This window comes from Acinonyx jubatus, chromosome A1 (genome assembly GCF_027475565.1).
Source record: "Acinonyx jubatus isolate Ajub_Pintada_27869175 chromosome A1, VMU_Ajub_asm_v1.0, whole genome shotgun sequence".
NCBI lineage: Eukaryota > Metazoa > Chordata > Mammalia > Carnivora > Felidae > Acinonyx > Acinonyx jubatus.
In genome coordinates this window covers 200,658,993-200,678,779 of record NC_069380.1, presented here as the reverse complement: position 1 = coordinate 200,678,779, position 19,787 = coordinate 200,658,993, and the positions used below count along the sequence as shown (strand labels likewise).

The following is a 19,787-nucleotide window of genomic DNA, read 5'->3' as shown; positions in this document are numbered from 1 at the left end:
TATGCACGCTAATAATAGGGGAGATCAGGAGTGAAGATTATCCTGAATAGTGGATAATCCAAAAATCCTCTCTGTTGGCCTTTGGAAGGTATGGCATTATTATTATGTGTTATGTTTGTTGCTGCTAGTGGTTTTATTATTTATTTATTTATTTATTTATTTATTTATTTATTTTGGAATGGGACATTGAGCAGGATACTAACAGAAAGAACCACAATGCCAACTTGACCAAGCGCTGGTTCAGAGGGTGGCTTGGGAACATCCTGAATGGCAACAGAGAGGACACCCGGTATAAGGCATGCATGCGATAGATGAAGGACAGCAAACACATATAAATCTGAAGTTTATGTTGTCAGGGAGAAAAGCAATCCTTGCCATTTTTTCTCTGCTCTCTTAATAACCTGGCTATTTCTCTTCAGTTAAATGACGAGGAAAGAAAACTGAAATGAATGTGAATTTGCGTTACAAATTTGAAATGGTGAAGTTTAAAATATTTCCTCTATTTGTCAGATATATAAAAATAGACATTTGGGGCCCAGTAAAACCTGGAAGGGCTTATTATGCAGGGACTTGTTTTTGCTAATGATTCTAAGTGGGATCAGCAGGTAATCAGTTGAGAATGGAGTGTGAAAGGGGAATTAAAATATACACTTGGTATTTGGTTCAAAATACCCCAGAGTGTCCCAGGTATTCATGCTCCCTGTCAGCCCCCATAGGAAGCATCTTTATCTTGGACACATAGATCCTAAACACAGTTCTTCTCCATAGTACTTTCCCTAAATGGATGCACCAGCAGGTGTGCAGAATGTCTTCTGCGTTGCAGCCACTGGTAGGATAAGGATCAGGAGCAAGAACATTTATTCATTCGTCTATCCATCTATGTATTTACTTATTTACCTCCTGTATACAAAGCACTTTGTTAGACAGGTGAAGGATACTGAATGTGTCTACGATACACGTCGTCTCTGAGCATACCATCTACCCAGTAATATAGGATATTTCATGTAAGAAGCAATTAACTAAGCAAGTAAAGTTCAAATGATACGTAAGTTCTGTAGTCAGTGTGAGGAGTGTGTTTTGGGTCAGACCTTCTACCTTCTGCCTGAGGTGTCTACTTATGCCAACTCCCTTCATTCTCACAAGGAGCCTGTATAACACCCAAGTATAAAAAATGGTGCTCAGAGAGAGAGGCTGGAACCAGACTGCAATTCAGCCCCGGACTTCAGATTCCAACAGGACATTCCATATCCGTTCTCCAGGAAACAAAAGTAGAAAGTGGATGAAGGAGTCATGGATGGAAATGTAAAAAAAAAAAAAAAAAAAATTGACCCAGTTGGGATGGAGGGGAAGGCATAGTTTGCATATGGAGCTAAATATTAAAAAAGAGAAATCCTTAGTCACAGCATGCTGAGGGAAAATAAGCAACTAAAACTATGGCAACTAAATTGGACAGGATGAGTGAATGCCACCATATCCTTTTCTGGGCTCATGACCTTGTAATTATGAGTCTAGGTTTCTTCCTCCACTGCTCAGGTTACCTCATAGATGACTGAAAAGTTCATATTATATGCTGTACATTAAGATGTTTTTAAATTGGCACAGTAAATTGAATATCTTAAATTGGCAAGTGCTTTTATTGAAAATACTCTTTTAGTCACACCTAAATTCGCTAAGCCAGAGAGCTCTAAATTGAGATAAGCCACAATTGTTTTATGATGACATTATGAAGCTGGCACTGAGAAGTGTTAGTTCACCAATTGCAGCTTTGAGATGGCCTTTTCTAGATCCATTGGTCCATATTATGTGGTGCAGCTGACAAAGAGTTATTGTTGCATATTCCGATGTCGTATCCTAAGCCCCAGTCTGTATCTATTGAATTTAACTGTTGATAAATGAAGACAGAAAAGCTAAGCTATTTATTGCTGTCAGCATTAGATAAAGAAATTTCACTTAAAATTAGAAGAGATTTCACTTAAATAAATTTCACTTAGATAGGAAGTTTCACTTAAAAATTACCAACAAGAGTTACCGAATTATTCCATTGCTTTTCTAGTGATCGTTGCACAAAATGATGCATTGAATTGTCTTTTCCAGTTGCAGAAACGTTAAGAATTTTCTTCATGCATTTAACCTTTGCCAGCCACCCTCTACATGATGCAACATCAAAGGAATTCCTTTGGGAAAAACTAGATAATCAGGTTTGTGAGGGAAGACCTTTCATATGTCATCATTGCTTACCTAACTACAGTGAAGTATAATTTTGTAAGCAAGGAAGAATCAAAAAAGATATGACAGAAATCCTTTTTAGCCAGGTTCTTAAAAACTGACCCAAACAATGTTAGATTTTTATCTTCCATGGCAAATCAGGTGTCAAGGTGAATTTGGATACCACGTACATTGAATGAACTTCTCAATTAGATGACAACCAAACGATATTCTCAAGTTCCTATAACTTAACAATATAGAAATAAAGGCCTTTAATCTCTTATTTTCCTCCACAATCCTCTGTCCAGTCCAGCATTGGAGAAAAGAGGAATCTTGTTATGAACGCTTTTGAGAACAAAGCACCAGCTTTTTTATTAGAGACTGGGAGCACAGCTTATGTATACATGCCTCAGCGTCAGCTAAATCAATGACTGTTGTTGTTGTTGTTGTTGTTGTTGTTTTCTCTTTCATCCCTGGAAAACTTTGATGTTTACAATAGAAAGCCACCATTAAACACAAAGATTACCACTGATGCCAAACTGGTTGCAGTAGAACTTGATCTCTGCTAAGTGAGGATGCTTGCTGTGGAAAGAGGTATCTTTTGTCTTTTCACACTAGATGGTGATTACCTAAAATGTTAAATGCGTAGCATCTACACATACAGGCACTTTACTATGACTTTACTATGACTGCAGTCGGGTCATCTGAACAAATGTGAAGCTATTTTCCATTTCTATGTAAGAATAAACTGATTTTTAGATGTGTACTTTTTAGAACACTTTCAACTATATTATCTCTCAATTATCACACCAGTTCTGTGGTATATATTAGGTACATGTTTCAAAACAAAAACAAAAAGAAGAAACAAACATGCAAGTTTTAGAGACTTTCCCTAAATTTATGTAAGTTTAAATGATGTGGCAGGATCAGAAACAGATTTCATAGTGTCTAGAAATTTGTCTAGAATATTTACAGTCACCTGTATCCTACCACTTTCCTCAATGACAATGAAAATACTTATTATAAGGATCAATAGCTCTAGAAATGGATAGTGTTGGAATATGGTTTAATTTTATTGATCAGTCATATGCTATATTTTAATGGCTCCCATTTTAGCATGGCATTTTTTAGTGGTTATTACTCGTGAGATATAGATCACAGAAAAGTTCTAATTTTCATACATCTGGCTAGCAATTTTTAACATCAGGAGGCCCCTAGAATTCCTGTTTACTTATTAGATGTTTAGACAGACATGATAAAATAGAATCTCAACAAATGCATGAATGCTGGCCACATCCCAGAGACGTTGGGAATAAGGCTCATGAATGTAAGAATAAAGCTCACGAATAAGAGCCATGAAGAGCCACTCTAAAAAGGGAGGGGGGTAGGGTACAATTGGGGTAGGGAGAGCAAGCGTTATCCAGGGATAGCTAGTAACTTATCTGGAGGTAAAAGATGGTCAGAAGATATTGACTCCCTTTTAACAAGGGGAAAAAAAAAGTTTGTTTTTTTTTTTTGTACAGCAATGGGTGGGCTTCCTCAAATTCCCTTTCCCTGTTCCCTGTTTCTTATAGTTATTCAAAATGAGGAATAAGCCATTGCCAGGATCCAGTTCTATTTTGTGCTCACAAAGGGCAGGCTGTTCCAACAAGCTGTGCCTGCTTGAATGCATGGCTGACTGAGAGGTAACATCATGGATTTGGGGGTGGGGAGGAAAAGGATAAAGATTATCTTATGAGAACCCAATATGAGAATAGAACAGAGCATGAGAACCCAGAGAACAATAGAAGGGATAAAGTGGGACCCAGGAGAGACAAAATGGTCAAAGATATATCCATTAAAAGTAATAGCTACTTGAAAGCAATACCTATACTACTAAAGATATAGAATAAAGATAACTTCTGGGAACCTTGAAGACCCAATGATAATCATGAAATGCAGAGGTTTTTCATTGCCTGTATGATTGATTGAAGAGCAAAAATGCTAAACCATGCATTTTGTCTCATTTGGTTGAGAGCAAACTGCCATTTTAAAAAGTCTGAGAGGAGATCGGGGGTGGCTCAGTCAGTTAAGCGTCCGACTCTTGATTTCAGGTCAGGTCATGATCTCACAGTTTGTGAGTTTGAGCCCCACATTGGGCTCTGCACTGACAATGTGAAGACTGCTTGGGATTCTCCCTCTCCCCCTGTCTCTGCCCCTCCCCAGTGCTCATTCTCTTTCTCTCTCTCTCTCTCTCTCTCCCTCTCAAAATAAGTAAATAAATATATATTTTTTAAAAGTCTGGGATTTCTTGCCTATGCTTAACTCCCTTAGAAGATCGTGTATAGTGTTTAAGAACAAGGAATGAAGAAATGTAAGACAGGAGTTTGAATCAGCTCAACTATTTATTATCTGGGTGATGACAGATAAATTACTCAAATTCTTTTGACCTCAGTCTTCTCTTTTGTTAATTGAGATAGTAGTACGTTCCTTGCAGGTTGTTGAAAAGGTTCTGTTCCATGATGTACGCACAACTTTTAGCACAGTGTTCAGTGCTAGACTCAAGTCAGTGTGTGATGATAGCCCTGGATACTGCGAAGAAAAAATAAAAAATGTTCGTGTCACAAAATGACTGAACTTTTAGCTGCATTCCACACAAGTGACCAACATGTTCTGTTGCCTCTAAATGATTTCTTTTTATCACTTAACCGTTTGGCTCTCTCCCAGTTTTCTTTCCTCCAAGAAGCATCCAAACTGATCTTTGAAAAATGCAAGGCAGGTCACGATACACCACAGAATAAGTCTCTCCCTTGTCTTCCCTTTGCACTCTACATGACATATCCAATCCCTTACTGGGAACCATCTCCCTACCCCCTCTCTACCTCTCCTCCCACTTTCCCGAGATAGGTTTCTTCTCATTTCTCCAACACATTACACAAGTTCCTATTTTTAGATATTTGCTATAGACATTTTCCTCTGCCTGGAATATTCTTGCAGCAGACAACTCAAGGTTGATCAATTTTTGCCATATCGATTTTAACTTCATGCAGGATCTCTCAGTCTCTATACAATTAACATTTTAGTCTGGGTAATTTTTTTGTTGTGGGGGAGGAGGTCCTGTGCTTTGTAGGATATTCAGGATTATCCCTGGGCTCTGTCTGCCAGATACCGGTAGCAAACCTCTTCTCTCCCCCAAGTTGTATTAAGACTGTTTGCAGGCATTGCCCAATGTCCCCTTGGGCGCACAATTGTCCCTCCTCCCAACACACCACTGGCTTCATGTTACTTTCTCAGAGAAGCCTTTGCTCATCTTTCAACCAAAGGTAGCCCCTGAGTCACGATCCCCACCATCTACTCCCCATTATCTACCAAAAAGCATTATAACCCCTCATCTTTTCTTTCTCACTGACTTACCTGGTTATTACCTATCTTCCCCAATGCAGTGTGAGTGCCTTGAAAGCAGAAACCATGATTGGCTTATCTATAATAAGGATGTAATAAACACATACTGGCATATATACATACATAGTGGCTGAACAAATGGGTTGATGAAGACATGTATGCAGTGTCCAAACAGCAGTTTAGTTTTAGAAACCCTGCCTCCAAACATGATTTTATGTTAGTAATTTAAAGATTAAATTTTATACTACACCCATCTGTCAAATATGTGTGCTTCCTGTGCACCAGACATTATTCTAGTTGTTTTACAATACAGTGGTCAACAGGGAAGAAGAAACTTACGTTAATTCTAAAGTCATTTGCCAGGCATTTTAAGGCTGCAAGGTGGGGAGAAAGAATATTTTTGATAATGTATACTTGTTGCCAGTATTGTGTGGGAAGAATGAACATTCTCTCTTTAGACCTTAGTTGTATATTTCTTCTAAGTCCTTCACCAATCCTAGTTAATTTTTCCTTATAATTATTTTTAAATGTTTCTACAACTTTTTAAGTAAAAAGAATTTTTTAATGTTTATTCTTGAGGTGGGGAGGGGCAGAGAGATACAGAATCTGAAGAAGGCTCCATCCAGGCTCTTAGCTGTCAGCACAGAGACCAATGTGGGGCTCCAACTCAGAAGCCGTGAGATAAGATCATGACCTGAGCCAAAGTCAGATGCTTAATGGATTGAATCACCCAGACATCCCTGTTTCTACAGCTTTTTAAATTTGTATCTGGTAGATCCTCTAGAATTTGTTGTATAGAGTGAAGAATTTAATCTTTTTTTAATAGACAGGCTAAGTTATTAGAATACCATTCATAGGGCAGTGCATAATTTCCCACATATCTTAAATACTACATTCAATATACACAAAATTACCGAAATTATGAAGCTCTATGTCTTTCGGAACTCTTGTGTTTAATCAATCTATTTAACTTGGTGCCAGTATCACTGCATTTTGTTAAACACGGCTTTATAGTATATTATGGCATTTGGTAAAATTTGGTAAAATTTGGTAAAACTTTCCCGTCATCCATCTCCCAGTTAAACTTTTTAGTTAAACTAATCTTGTATTTTTTCTCTTTTGGCTGAATTTTAGAATCAGCTTGTCAAATTTTATTTGAAAAATTTGTCAGTATTGTATTTCTTTCATAATCAAAAATATAGTGTTCATATAAATGGTAACAAAACTGTTAAAAATTAAAATATATAATAACATTCAGTATTGCAAAATGCTATTGGATCTCATAAACTGAAACACGACTTGTGGCAACTTGGACTGTGTCCACTTGTGCAACACTTTTGGAAATCAGTTTTGTATTGAACAAAAATACGTGTATGTTTTGATTCAGTAACCCCTGGTATGTTTCTTTAGGAAAAAATATTTGAAAAGGATAAATTGATATGTACATAAATACTCACAGGGATATTATTATAATAGGCAAAAGACGTGGAAAGAACTTTAATATCCCATGGCAGAAAAAAGGTAGAGTAAGAGGCATCAGCAAACTTTTTCTTCAATGGCAAGTTAGTAACCCTGTTAGATTGCAGGCCGCATTGGCTGTGTAGCAAACATGCAACTTTTCTGTTGTACTACAAAAGAAGCCATAGACAATTTAGAAACAAGTGGGTGTGGCTATGTTCCAAAAAAAATTTATTTATGAAAACAGGTAGATTGGCTTATGGGCTGTAGTTCAACAATTTCTGTTACAGAACCAAAACAGTGCATAAGAAGCTAGCAGCAGGTATATCTTGAGAATATCTTGTGATAGAGGATGTATGAGAAGAAGCACAGTAAAAATGTATCCACATTGTGACTGCAATTATGAGCAAATTGTAGAGAAGAAGAGCTAGTGAGGAACTGAGGAAGCTATAAGGCTTCTCAGTTATAACCCAATTAGGTTTAGGGACTTTTGTTTTAATTTTCTATTTGTTCCTTGTATCAAACAGTATTGTGCAGTCTTTATAAAAATATCAATATCTCCTTCTGTACTATTTGTTTCTTTCGGTATTTGTCTTTCCCCATTTATTTCTTGTCTGGACTGCACTTTGATATTTAGTAATTTAAGCTCTGCCCTTAATGGCATATCTTACATTACTGTCTCTTACTTTCTTTTACTTCCAGTCTGCTTATACTATAAATTGATTCACAAATCTGGCCCTCTACTTGTAAAGACCGCCAAAAGTAAGAAAAATCATAAATGATTTGATATGTGCTAAGAATTTTCACAAGTTAAGATTTTCCTAAGTCATTTTCTGATATCCCTGAAAACACCGAAATATATTTAGTTCTAACTCAATATTGAACTCTTTGTCAATCATGCAAAAATGTACAAAATATCTACAGTTTGACAGGGAAAAAATTCACATCATAATTGGAATTCTTATTATAAACGTTGAGCAGGGTGCCTGGGTGGCTCAGTCAGTTAGGTGTCCAACTCTTGACCCACTCAGGGCATGATCTCACGGTTCATGAGATCGAGCCCCACATCAAGCTCTGCCCTGACAGTGCAGACCCTGCTTGGGATTCTCTCTCTCTCCATCTCTCTCTACCCCTCCCCTGCTCACACTTTCTCTCTGTCTCAAAATAAATGAACACTAAAAAAATTTAAAAAAAAAAGTGCAATTCAGGAAACTAGAAACCTGTGCATGATTATATATAGCCTGGATTAGCAAAACCTTAGAAAACTTAAAACTAATCTGAGAACAGATTGTTTGATTACTTTCTGTCCTTAACAGACCTGAGCTGTCATTTGGGGGAAGTGTTAAAAGTGCTACTGTTATATTGTAAGCAAACTGCTGTCATCCTCCCTTTATCAAACAAGTCTAAGTTAAACATTATATTAATGGACCATAACCACCATAAACTGGCTGAAAATGACTAAGAGTCTGGGGGGGATGGACCAGGAGGTCACTGTTTGGAATGCCAAAGGCTCATAAATGTATAATGAACACTTTGCAATATACATTTATTATAATTATTCATTGCATTTCACCTGCATAGTGGTGATCTGACGTTAAGCACATGAACTTTTTAGAGGTATAAGCACACTTTTATAAATAAAAGAGTTCATATCTCTGGTCCTTTTATCAGTCTATATTTCATTACTTTTTGTGAATATGTGCCTAGCACAACTAAAAGTCCCTGATGCCTGGCTGTTATGCCATGAAACTCTCAGAGGGGTATGCTAAAGATCTCCAGGAAACACTTAAAGTGGCAGCAGCAACTGAAATAGGAATAAATTTTTGAGGACCATCTGTTGGAAAAATCAAAACATCTGGATAAATGTAGACCCTAAGGCTCCTGAGGTTGGCAAAAACTATTCTATCATGAACAGGTCTTGGATTTAGAGGGGATGATTTCATTTGACTAGAAATAAGAAACTAATATGGGACATATGTGAGCCATACTTCATGTCATTGTTTCACATCTCAGGTGCGGAACATTTGGGGTCACCGTCTCCAACCCCTGTAGTAAGTCTGCACGTTGTGATAGTGGCAATCGGTAGACTTACTTCCCTGGGGGACATTCTGAACATTTTCATATAGTGAATACTTACCTTTTTAGGTGGACATAAATCATTTCTCTAAATAATTTTTTTAATTTTTCCTTTTTAAAAAAATATAGTTTTTCTTTGCTTTTAAGATCAGAATCCAGGCTTTCATAGCCAAAGAAGCATTCACACATTAAAGACTATCTCAACTGTCATACATTACTTAAAAATATATTGGAAGTATTAAAATAGAGAAAAAATACATATATATGCCACGTCAGTCTGAGGATAAAAATATTCCACTAATTTAAGAATATCTGTAGGAAACTAAACACTCTTCAAAATGTTTGATACAATTTAAAATTATGTTTATTCTTTACTTTCTATTCAAATTGAGTGCTTTCTTTGAAAAAAATATTCTTATATCTCTTTTTAAAAAAAGTTTGCATGCCTATTTCTAGGTGGTCACAGAGGAGTGTTTGCAAATGGAAAATGGATTCCACTAGTTTATGGAAGAGATCCTAAAGAGGAATATCTGAATAACAAAGCTTATTGTTTTGTAACAAACATCCTCTTCTCATTCTTGTTGGACCAAGATCAAGTCTCCATTATTCCCACCTCCCCCCACCCCCCAACATGCTAAAGTATCAGAGTTCAAGGTCACTTGGCATTGTTTTGAGTGAGCTGGTTCACTGCTTCCTGCCTCCCTGATCGCCTACCTCTTTCCAACATAAACGGGCCACTCACTGAGCAAAGCCACTTCTTCTATGCTTCAATCTCAGAAACATAAAGGCAGCAAGTTACAAAGAAGTCAGAAAACATTACCTTGTTACAGAGAACAACTTGACCTGAAAACAAAATAACACAGATGTACAGCCAAACAGAGAAATCAGCAAGCTTGTGGAATGCTCAGTGACAGCCTTAAGCACATCCTTACTGAGTCTTTCAAAGAACCGTCACCTTAATTGGCTGACCCAGAACAGTCCACCCTCGGGCTGCAGGTGCTGCAGAAAACCACAGCTCCATTGGAAGGTGCCACTCTGCTATTTGAAATGATTTCAAAAAGGAGACACAGACCATCTTCAGCCATCTTTTCCCAGTCTTTCATCCCACACTGTCCCCTCAAAACACGACTTTAATCACAAATATCAGAGGAAACACACACCATACATGAGCACAACTTAATCCCTAACATATTTTCTGCCTCTTCTCCTATAAAAATCTGTATTGCCAAAGAAAAAGAGCAAGAAAAAAGATCTTTCACAAATGCTAACTTATGAGTGGAATGTTAAAATGCATACATACAAAAACCTTAACGAGTCATCATAATTTGAAGAAAACTAATCTAAATTATTAGAATTTACATTATGACAATACTTAGAAAAATTATATTGCTTATAATAGTTTCAAGGATGTTCTATTTAAAAGAAATTTTATTATGTAGTAAAGATTTTTTTTAATTTTTTAAAAATCTTTATTTTTGAGAGAGACAGCGTGTGAGCAGGGAGGAGCAGAGAGAGAGGGAGACACAGAATCCAAAGCAGGCTCCAGGCTCTGAGCTGTCAGCACAGAGCCCGACGCGGGGCTCTAACTCATGAACTGTGAGATCATGACCTGAGCTGAAGTCAGATGCCCAACAGACTGAACCACCCAGGAGCTCCTATGTAGTTAAGATCTTTAAGGCTTTGATCGGATGAGTCACTTTTCAAAGCATGGCAAATAAATGAATATTTTAAAGTGCATAAATGTTTTCAAATTAAAAAAAATCTTAGCTATAAGCTTGTATTCAATAATCCTATGCTTTTTTCAAGATAATGTGAGGTAAACTATAATTGTAAACTATATCTGGATTAAGAATAGTTTCTGCTCAATTAGATCCAAAATGATGTTTTATAATCTATAATTCACAGTTTATACAATTCACAGTTTATAATGCGGTAATTCCTACAAACATTTATTGCAACCTTTAATGACTTCATTATGTTTACATATATTTTGAAAATAAGATGTATTTGCCCAGGTGTGCCTGGGTGGCTCAGTCCAGTTAAATATCAGAGTTCAGCTCAGGTCATGATCTCAGGGTTCATGAGTTCAAGCCCCACATCGGGCTCTGTGCTGACAGCTCAGAGCCTAGAGGCTGCTGTAGATTCTGTGTTTCCCTCTTTCTCTTCCCCTCCCTCGCTTCCCCTCCCCTGCTCACACTCTGTCTCTCTCTCTCTCTCTCTCAAAAATAAACATAAAAAAGGATGCATTTGACTATATGAAAATTTTGTCTCAAAGTAACTAAGGGCATAATTTTTTCAGAACAACTCCTAAGATGTGTGAGAGTAACTTGTGTTAAAAAGACATATACACTGTCGATCTAGGAATAATCTGAAATGAGTGAAATTATTAGATATCTCAGAAATCTGGGGGTCTCTGAAGCCAGAACAAAAGACGTGCAACCAGGGCAAAATCAGAGTGGCACCAAAGTCCTACATGATGATGAATGTGGCAAATGGATGGTTAATCACAGATAGTTTCAGCATTCCTGCAATTTATATATAATATCTGATATATATATACATGTATATGTATATGATGGTCATATTTTGTTATATTTAAACGTATTACACAACTGTATGATAATGCTTATCAGGACAGCATGTGGTGGGTGGACAGTTCAGCGTAGTGAATATTACTAGGTGCAATGCATGCAGAATAGAAAGTTTAGAAGAAATATGCTTTAGACTTTAGTGTTTCTCAAAATTTACTGTGCATACAAATCATCTAGAGATCCTGAAATGCAGATTTTGATTCAGCCATACTGGGGGTGCCTAAGAATCTGCTTCTTCATAAACTTCTAGGAGATGCCAGAAATTTGCTAGTTTGAAGACGAAAACTAGAGTAGCAAGAGCTGATATTTAGGGTGTAGCTGAGGCAGTACAAAGTTCTCATGCAAAGACTGGGGTAGAAATAAAATAAAAAAGTGGCCTGTCTTGATGGGACTAATATTATAGGGTTCCTACCTTGTACAAAGCACTATAAACTGTATATGCATTGTCTCATTTAATATTTCCCTAACCCAATGGATGAAGTGCCAATATTAACTTATTTTTGATTGGAAAGCTTTAGAATCATAGAATTAGTATACAAACTGGCACTTAAACACAGGTTTTTCAGGGGTGCCTAGTTGGCTCAGTCTGTTAAGTGTCCAACTTCGGCTCAGGTCATGATCTCACAGTTTGTGAGTTTGAGCCTCACGTCAGGCTCTGTGCTGACAGTTCAGAGCCTGGAGCCTGCTTTGGAATCTGTGACTCCCTCTCTCTCTGCTCCTCCCCTGCTTATGTTCTCTCTGTCTCTGAAAAAATAAATAAACGTTAAAAAAATTTAAACACAGGTTTTTCCATTACTAAGCCACAGTTCCTCTTATGTATTTATTTAATGGTATTGTTTCATATAGAAACTTAGAGATGTGATGAAGAAGACAGAGTGGGGATATACTTAGAATTTATATTGGTGTAATTTTGAATTACAAATGCCAAGAAAGCCAAGTAATTCACGGAGTTAATTAAAGTAGAAACCACTATTGTATAGGGTTTAATTTGTCATATGCACTGTTCATCCTTTCTTGATGTAGTATAATGCGTATATCCATTTTGAAGACTATATCACTATAGGACATTTGAAGACAGCATGAGGAGGTAGCATTTCAGGTTAAGATAATTTCATGTGCAAAACAGCGAGACCGAAACAGCATGTTGTGGTTGGGGAAATAGAAATAATTTAGTGAGCTAGAACATTCAATGTGAGAAGAGCCTCTACAAAGAGGCCGGGGAGCAGGGCATGGGTCACATGATGAAGGATCTTTCAGTGGAATTTGGGCTTTCTGACATAGGTAGAATGCCACTGAGGAAAAATGTAAACACAGATTTGTTATTTTTAAGAGAAGATTGTCAGAGAAGAGGAGGAAGGATTAAAGGGGCACAGAATGAAGGCAAGAATACCCCTTTGGGAATTTTTTCATAGTCAAGGCAAAGGAAAAATGTTAGTTTTAAGGTGGTTCCCACTGAGGGAGAGATTCAAGAAATATTTAAGAGATAATATTATTGAGACTTTGTGAACAAATGGGCTGAAAGAAGTGATAAAAATAGTTAATTTGGATTATAATTTGAACGTTCAATCACTGTGTTTCAAAGGCATTTTGCTGGCCATCATTCAATGACCTTTGGTGATTGTGGACTTCACCTTGGATGAGTGGACTTTTCTGGACCCCTCTTAGAGAAACTTACACAGAGATATGGTACTGGGGAACTACAAGAACCTGAGTACAATGGGTTATCAACTCTTTATATGCAGTCTGATGTCATGGTTGGAACAAGAGTGGAGGACAGTAGAGAGAGGTAGTCTTCACGGTTCTTGAGGTGATTTGAGATTTTGTTTCATGATGTGGCATTTCTTGCTGTGAACTTCCCTCCTTGAACTGCTTTTTCTGCATCCAAAATTTCTGGTATGTTGTATTTCCATTTTCATTTGTCTCAAAGGATTTTTTTTTCCTCTTGACTTCTCTTTTGATCCATTAATTGCTTAGTAAAAACATATTGTTTAATAAAAAAAAAGATATCACTCAACCATCACAGCATGAAGGGGTGCTTCAAGATGATAACTCTATATAGCATTAGACAATATTGATATTGCCAGAATAATAAGAAACTTCTCACTTAATAGAAAGGGAATGTTTGGCATACTAGAGGCAGGGAGAGGCACATATTAATTGTCTTGAACTTCCACCCCACTGCTCTGAGTTCTATTGTGCATCTCTACAAGCAGTGGATTCCTCAGCTACTCTGTCATGATACTTGCCCTGGCACCCAATACTGGCCACAGCAGAGCTGTTAGCTGTTCAGTCTGTGTAAATTGAGGTCTTCTGAAAAGCAGACACCAAGAAGGGACTAGACATGCAAGAGAATTATTGGAGGGAACAGGTGAAGAATAAAATGGAAGAAGCAGCTGTAGGCAGAGAAAGCCTTTTTAAAGCAGTGTGGGTCTGTGAGAGGAAACGATGAAGGACATTTTAGCTGGGTATACTCTTTCAATGGCAGTAGTATTCTTTTTTTTTTTAATTTTTTTTTAACGTTTATTTATTTTTGAGACAGAGAGAGACAGCATGAACGGGGGAGGGTCAGAGACAGGGAGACACAGAATCCGAAACAGGCTCCAGGCTCTGAGCTGTCAGCACAGAGCCCGATGCGGGGCTTGAACTCACGGACCGTGAAATCATGACCTGAGCCGAAGTTGGCCGCTCAGCCGACTGAGCCACCCAGGAGCCCCTATGGCAGTAGTATTCTAATACATGTTCTAGTGAACTTTCAGGCAGGGAGCCTTTTGAGCCAAAGTTGCCCATTGGAGAAGTCCCATGACTCATAGAAATGAGCTTGCATTAGTGTCACTGTTGTGCTTGGTCACTGATTGGGATTGACTGGGAGTTGCCCAGGTGAATAGGGTAGATCCTGAGGGTTGGCACATGGACTGTCAATCAACTATGCTCTGCAGCAGATATGAGTGGTTTGTTCCCATGGCTGCGAGATCTGTGTGTGTGTGTGTGTGTGTGGTATTTAAAATGTAAAAAATGTGATTTTTCAAATTAGTGGAGAAAGAATAATCTATTTAGTAAATGTCACTGAAAAAATTGGTTAGGATGCTCCTATCAGGAGCAAGCTGGCCATATTTTTGATTGGAGCGCTACTATCTAGAAATATACCTGGCATACCATCATTGCTCAAGACAGTTTTTAAAATTGTGTTGAATAGTCTATCCTTAAATAAAGTTAGATCCCTACTTCATACCTTTTAGTAAAATTAATCTCAGATGATTTAAGTAATTGGTCATAAAACTAAAAGCATTGAAGAAAGCAGAGGAAATTGCATTTATAAATTTATGAGAGGAATAATCATCTTAGGTGAAAAAAATAGTACAGAAAAGTTGATACATTTGGTTATGTTTAAATTTAAAGTTTATTTCTAAATTATTAAAAGAATGGTAACAAACTAACATATCACTGACAGAGGATTGATATACAAACATTTTAATACCTATGTATCAGTAAGAAACAGAAAAAGAACTGTCAATGATCATAAAACAAATGCCCAATAATCATAAATGATGGTTTTTGAATGTTTATTTATTTTGAGAGAGAGAGAGAGAGAGAGAGAGAGAACGAACACAAGCAGGGGAAGGGTAGAGAGAGAGGGAGAGAGAATCCCAAGGCGGCTCTGCACTCTCAGCACAGAACCTGATCTGGGGATCAGTCTCATGAAATGTGACATAATGACCTGAGCCAAAATCAAGAAGCAGACATTCAACTGACTGAGCCACCCAGGCGTCCCATGAATGATGTTTAATAGCTAGTAATCTGGGAAATGGAAATTGAGATAACAAGATAAATTAGATTTATAAGAATATAAATAGCTTAATAAAGTGACACATTGGTAAGGCTGTGGTGAACAGATACTTTCACTGCTAGCACAGCTATATTTTTTTTTTAATTTTTTTTCAACGTTTATTTATTTTTGGGACAGAGAGAGACAGAGCATGAACGGGGGAGGGGCAGAGAGAGAGGGAGACACAGAATCGGAAACAGGCTCCAGGCTCTGAGCCATCAGCCCAGAGCCTGACGCGGGGCTCGAACTCACGGACTGCAAGATCGTGACCTGGCTAAAGTCGGATTCTTAACTGACTGCGCCACCCAGGCGCCCAAAGCACAGCTATATTTTAAATAGCCACTTTGACAATATATTTTGACTATTTTGGCACACACTTTAAAGTTTATTTGCATGCTCTATTAATGCTCATATAATATATATATATATATATATATATATATATGCCAGTAATGTAACTTCTAGTTTTCTATTCTAGAGAAATATTTACACATATACCTGTAAAAAAACCCTCTTGTACAAGGATGTTCACTGTATAGGTGCTATCATTTTTAACAGTGAAAAATTGGAAGCAAACTGAATGTCTCTAGAAATAACGATGACTGAAGATATTATTGCATATTTATAGTATGGAGGCACTTACAGCTGTTAAACATATGAATATATACTAAGTAAAAAAGGAAAATTATAAAACAACCAGAAACTGTGATATTGTATTTTAAGAATGCACTTATGATAATAAGAAGTATTGGTGAGAATGTGGAATATAAAATGGTGCATCCACTTTGCGCTTGTTTTTGTTTTTGCTTTTGTTTTATACTTCTTATTATAGTAACATGCCAAGCATACTCCCTCTTCTGTATTTTAGTTTCTATTTATTGAGGTATAGTTGACATACAATGCTACATTAGTTTCAGGTATGCAGCATAGTGATTCAAGGTGCATCCACTCTGGAAAATAGTCTGGTCATCCCTCAAAAGATTAAACACAGAGTTACCATTATGACCCAGCAATTCCGCTCCTGGGTGTACAGGCAAGGGAAAAGAAAACATTTGTCCACACAAAAACTTGTACGTGACTGTTCATAACAGCATTATTCATAATAGGCAAAAGGAAGGAACAACTCACTGCACGTCTGTCAACTGATTAATGGATAAGTAAAATGTATATTCATAAAATGAATAGTAGTCAGTAATAAAACACAATAAAGTACTGATGCATGCTACAACATGAAGGAACCTTGAAAACTATGCTAAATGAAAGAAGGCAATCACAAAGGATTTCATATTGTACAGTTCTATTTATATGAAATATTCAGAATAGGAAAATCTATAAAGACAGAGAGTAGATTAGTAGTTGCCTAGTACTCAGGGAGATGTTGGTGGGGTTGAGGATTTGCAAAATAATAGCTAATGGGAACGGGATTTCTTTTTGGAGTAATGTTCTAATATTGGTTGTGGTGATAGACACACAACTCTGCCAATATACACGACCATTGAATTGTACACTTTAAATGAGTGAATTGTATGACAGGTGAATTATATCTCAATAAAATTGCTAGAAATATCATAAGGCAATATTTATTTTTGTAAGAGCAAACATATGCACATAAATTAACTGAAAAAGTTCGCACACCAAGTTGATAACTGTATTTCTGAGAAGGAAGACAGGAAACTAGAATTGAAAATAATGTTCTCAAAATTGACTTGATTTATATCCTTAATGCTTTCAGCTTTTTTCAGGTAGCATGTATTTGTGCACTTAGTATAATTAGCAATTAGTTCTCTAATAGAGGGTTCCCCTATCTCGGACCTATCAAGCTACTTTTATAAAGGGAGGTTCAGATTTCTTTATCCCTCTTCTCATTGAGTGTCTCACCACCAAATCTTGTGAAAAAAAGAAACAAACAAACATAAAAATGAGGTATGTCTAGAATGTGTTCTTGCCAAGTGCAAAGTGGAAATCCCAAGAGGTGCACTAAAGTGCCACCCAAAATGCCATTTTTCCACTTGATCTAATAATGTAAAGTCACAGCCCACAGATAATGTGTCACACTCACTCTTATTTAGCTCTAGATTCTAGTAGGAGGGCCCTCCTGCTTTATGAGAGATCTAAGAGTTGCTTCCATGACATCTGGCTTACTTTGTTTTTTTCCTTCACCTTCCCCAAATCTTACCAGTCCCACCCAAAACCCATACCAGTTGGCAGCTAGAACCTCTACTCCTATGTTGAATTAGTAAGAATGAAACAAAGATATCAATTTGAACTCATTTTGATGTGTGAAAGATACGCTACTGAATGTGAGATATTTCTGAAAAATCTAAAACTTTAAATAACAGAATTTTAGTGGGAAAAATCTGGAAGAACACAATAAACTACTCGGCTACAGCTGCAAAGTAAAAATTTACTTCTGTAAATCCATAAGTTTCAGTTTAATGAAAATATATTAAGGTTATACTGGGCATTTTTTCCAGAGCTTACAGAATGCCAGAGTAGCACTTCAAATATTTTCCTTCTCCTCTAAGTACAGTAGAATTTAATTCACAACATCTTGAATTTCCAAATTAAAATCACCCTAAATTAAAGAATTTCAGCCAGCCATAGAAACAAAAAGTGCTATATTTTCTAAACATAAGTGATTATAATATTTATTAAAGCTATATCTGTATTTAAATGGAAAAGCCTAAAAAAATAATAAAGCAGGATTCCTTAAGCCAAAAAGCAATTATTTTCTCAGGTGTTTCCTGTCAATAAATTAGGATAAACTTAGGGCCAGACTCGTGAAATTATTTCCATTAATTAAAAAACATCAAAAGTTCAATGTTTATTCTCTTTTCCCAATGTTGAACTGGAAAGCTATATTCCTAACTAGACAAGAGAACATAGTTGCATTTATCCTGAAAGCTGTGAGGTGCCACTTTATTTTTTCAAATGACCAGATGGGAAATTGACATAATATGAAGGACTGAAAAATCTGAAAACACCGATTTTTCAATGAGCAATTAACTATGGACCGCCTATTTTGTATGCATTAATCTGGGAGCCAGGATTGACACACTGCTTATTAACCACGTCTCCTGCCTCAGGAGATTCTCAATCTAAAATAAATTAAGTAACATGATTCGGTGGTATCCTGGGAAGACACCTTCTACATCATATTTTAAACAACTTCAGAGAAGATCCTATCTGTGGAGGTCTCCTGTCGTGAGGAAGTGGGACGGGATCTGGAACTTGGAAGACTGGGGGACACACAGAGATGAAGAGGATGAGACAGGATACCGGGCAAGTCAACCAACACAATAATGGCACAGAGTGCAGAATGAGAGTGCTGTGCTCACTGAAGAAATAAAAACAAGTCTTCCCTGATGAAAGGGAAAGGTGTATATACGAGAGTAAAAAGAAACAGGATAGGTAGGGTAGGCTCAGGTAGTCCATGCCTTAAATCTGCCTGCAGTAGCCTCCCCTGACTTTGATTGGAAATAAGATCTTATTGCAGGTTTCAGAGTAAAAGAGACCTTATTAAAGTGGTGGGTCAAGTCCAGCTGGCATTGGTTTTGCAAGCAGGAATCACTCTAAATAACTCTATTGTAGCAATGCATGTAGGTGGAAGCAAAATTGGGTTAAAAATTCCCTGGGGCACCTGGGTGGCTCAGTCGGTTAAGCTTCTGACCCTTGATTTGGGCTCAGGTCATGATCTTGCAGTTCTTGAGTTTAAGCCCGCATCCAGCTCTGTGCTGATAGCACGGAGCCTGCTTGGGATTCTCTCTCTCTCCCAAAATAAATAAAATAAACTTAAAAAAAATCCCCCAAAATGTGGGTTTGCTTTCACTATTTACTAATTACATATATCAAAGGAAGGTATGAATTAAAGATAACTTCTTGCCTTCAGTCCCAAGGAAGAATTGACAAATGTGTGGTGGAGAAGATTATGAGTTCACCTTTGAACGTGTTGGGTTTGCTGTTAACACCAGAGAACCCATTTAAAAATATTAGTGCCCCTCCCCCACTCACACTGTCTCCCCAAAATGAATAGATGTTAAAAAAATTAAAAAAATATATTAGAAGGTATAGAGAGAAAGCCAGTGATTAGAAGAAAAAGTTCCGGAAATGCAGATTTGAAAGTCCTCAACATAGTTGCAAAGTGATTACATATGAAAGAAGACTAAGATCCAAAAACCGAAGCTGGGAAGTATCAGTGGTTAGAGAGGAGCCAGGAAAAGGAAACAAAGGAGGATTAATCGGGGAAGCAGGAA

General features: G+C 37.1%; 1 long non-coding RNA gene across 5 annotated transcripts in view; it reads right to left on the bottom strand.

The window, feature by feature from the left end:
* Window positions 1–4,570: 4,570 nt before the first annotated feature.
* The window catches only part of LOC106967111 (uncharacterized), a 78,359-nt gene continuing 63,142 nt past the window's right edge, over window positions 4,571–19,787 (bottom strand). For all 5 annotated transcript variants that reach the window (XR_008289432.1, XR_008289434.1, XR_008289431.1 and 2 more), the window contains 2 exons: window positions 5,599–5,636; window positions 4,571–4,776 (listed from right to left, as the gene is read on the bottom strand). This is a non-coding gene — a long non-coding RNA (uncharacterized LOC106967111). The remainder of the gene's footprint in view (window positions 4,777–5,598; window positions 5,637–19,787) is intronic.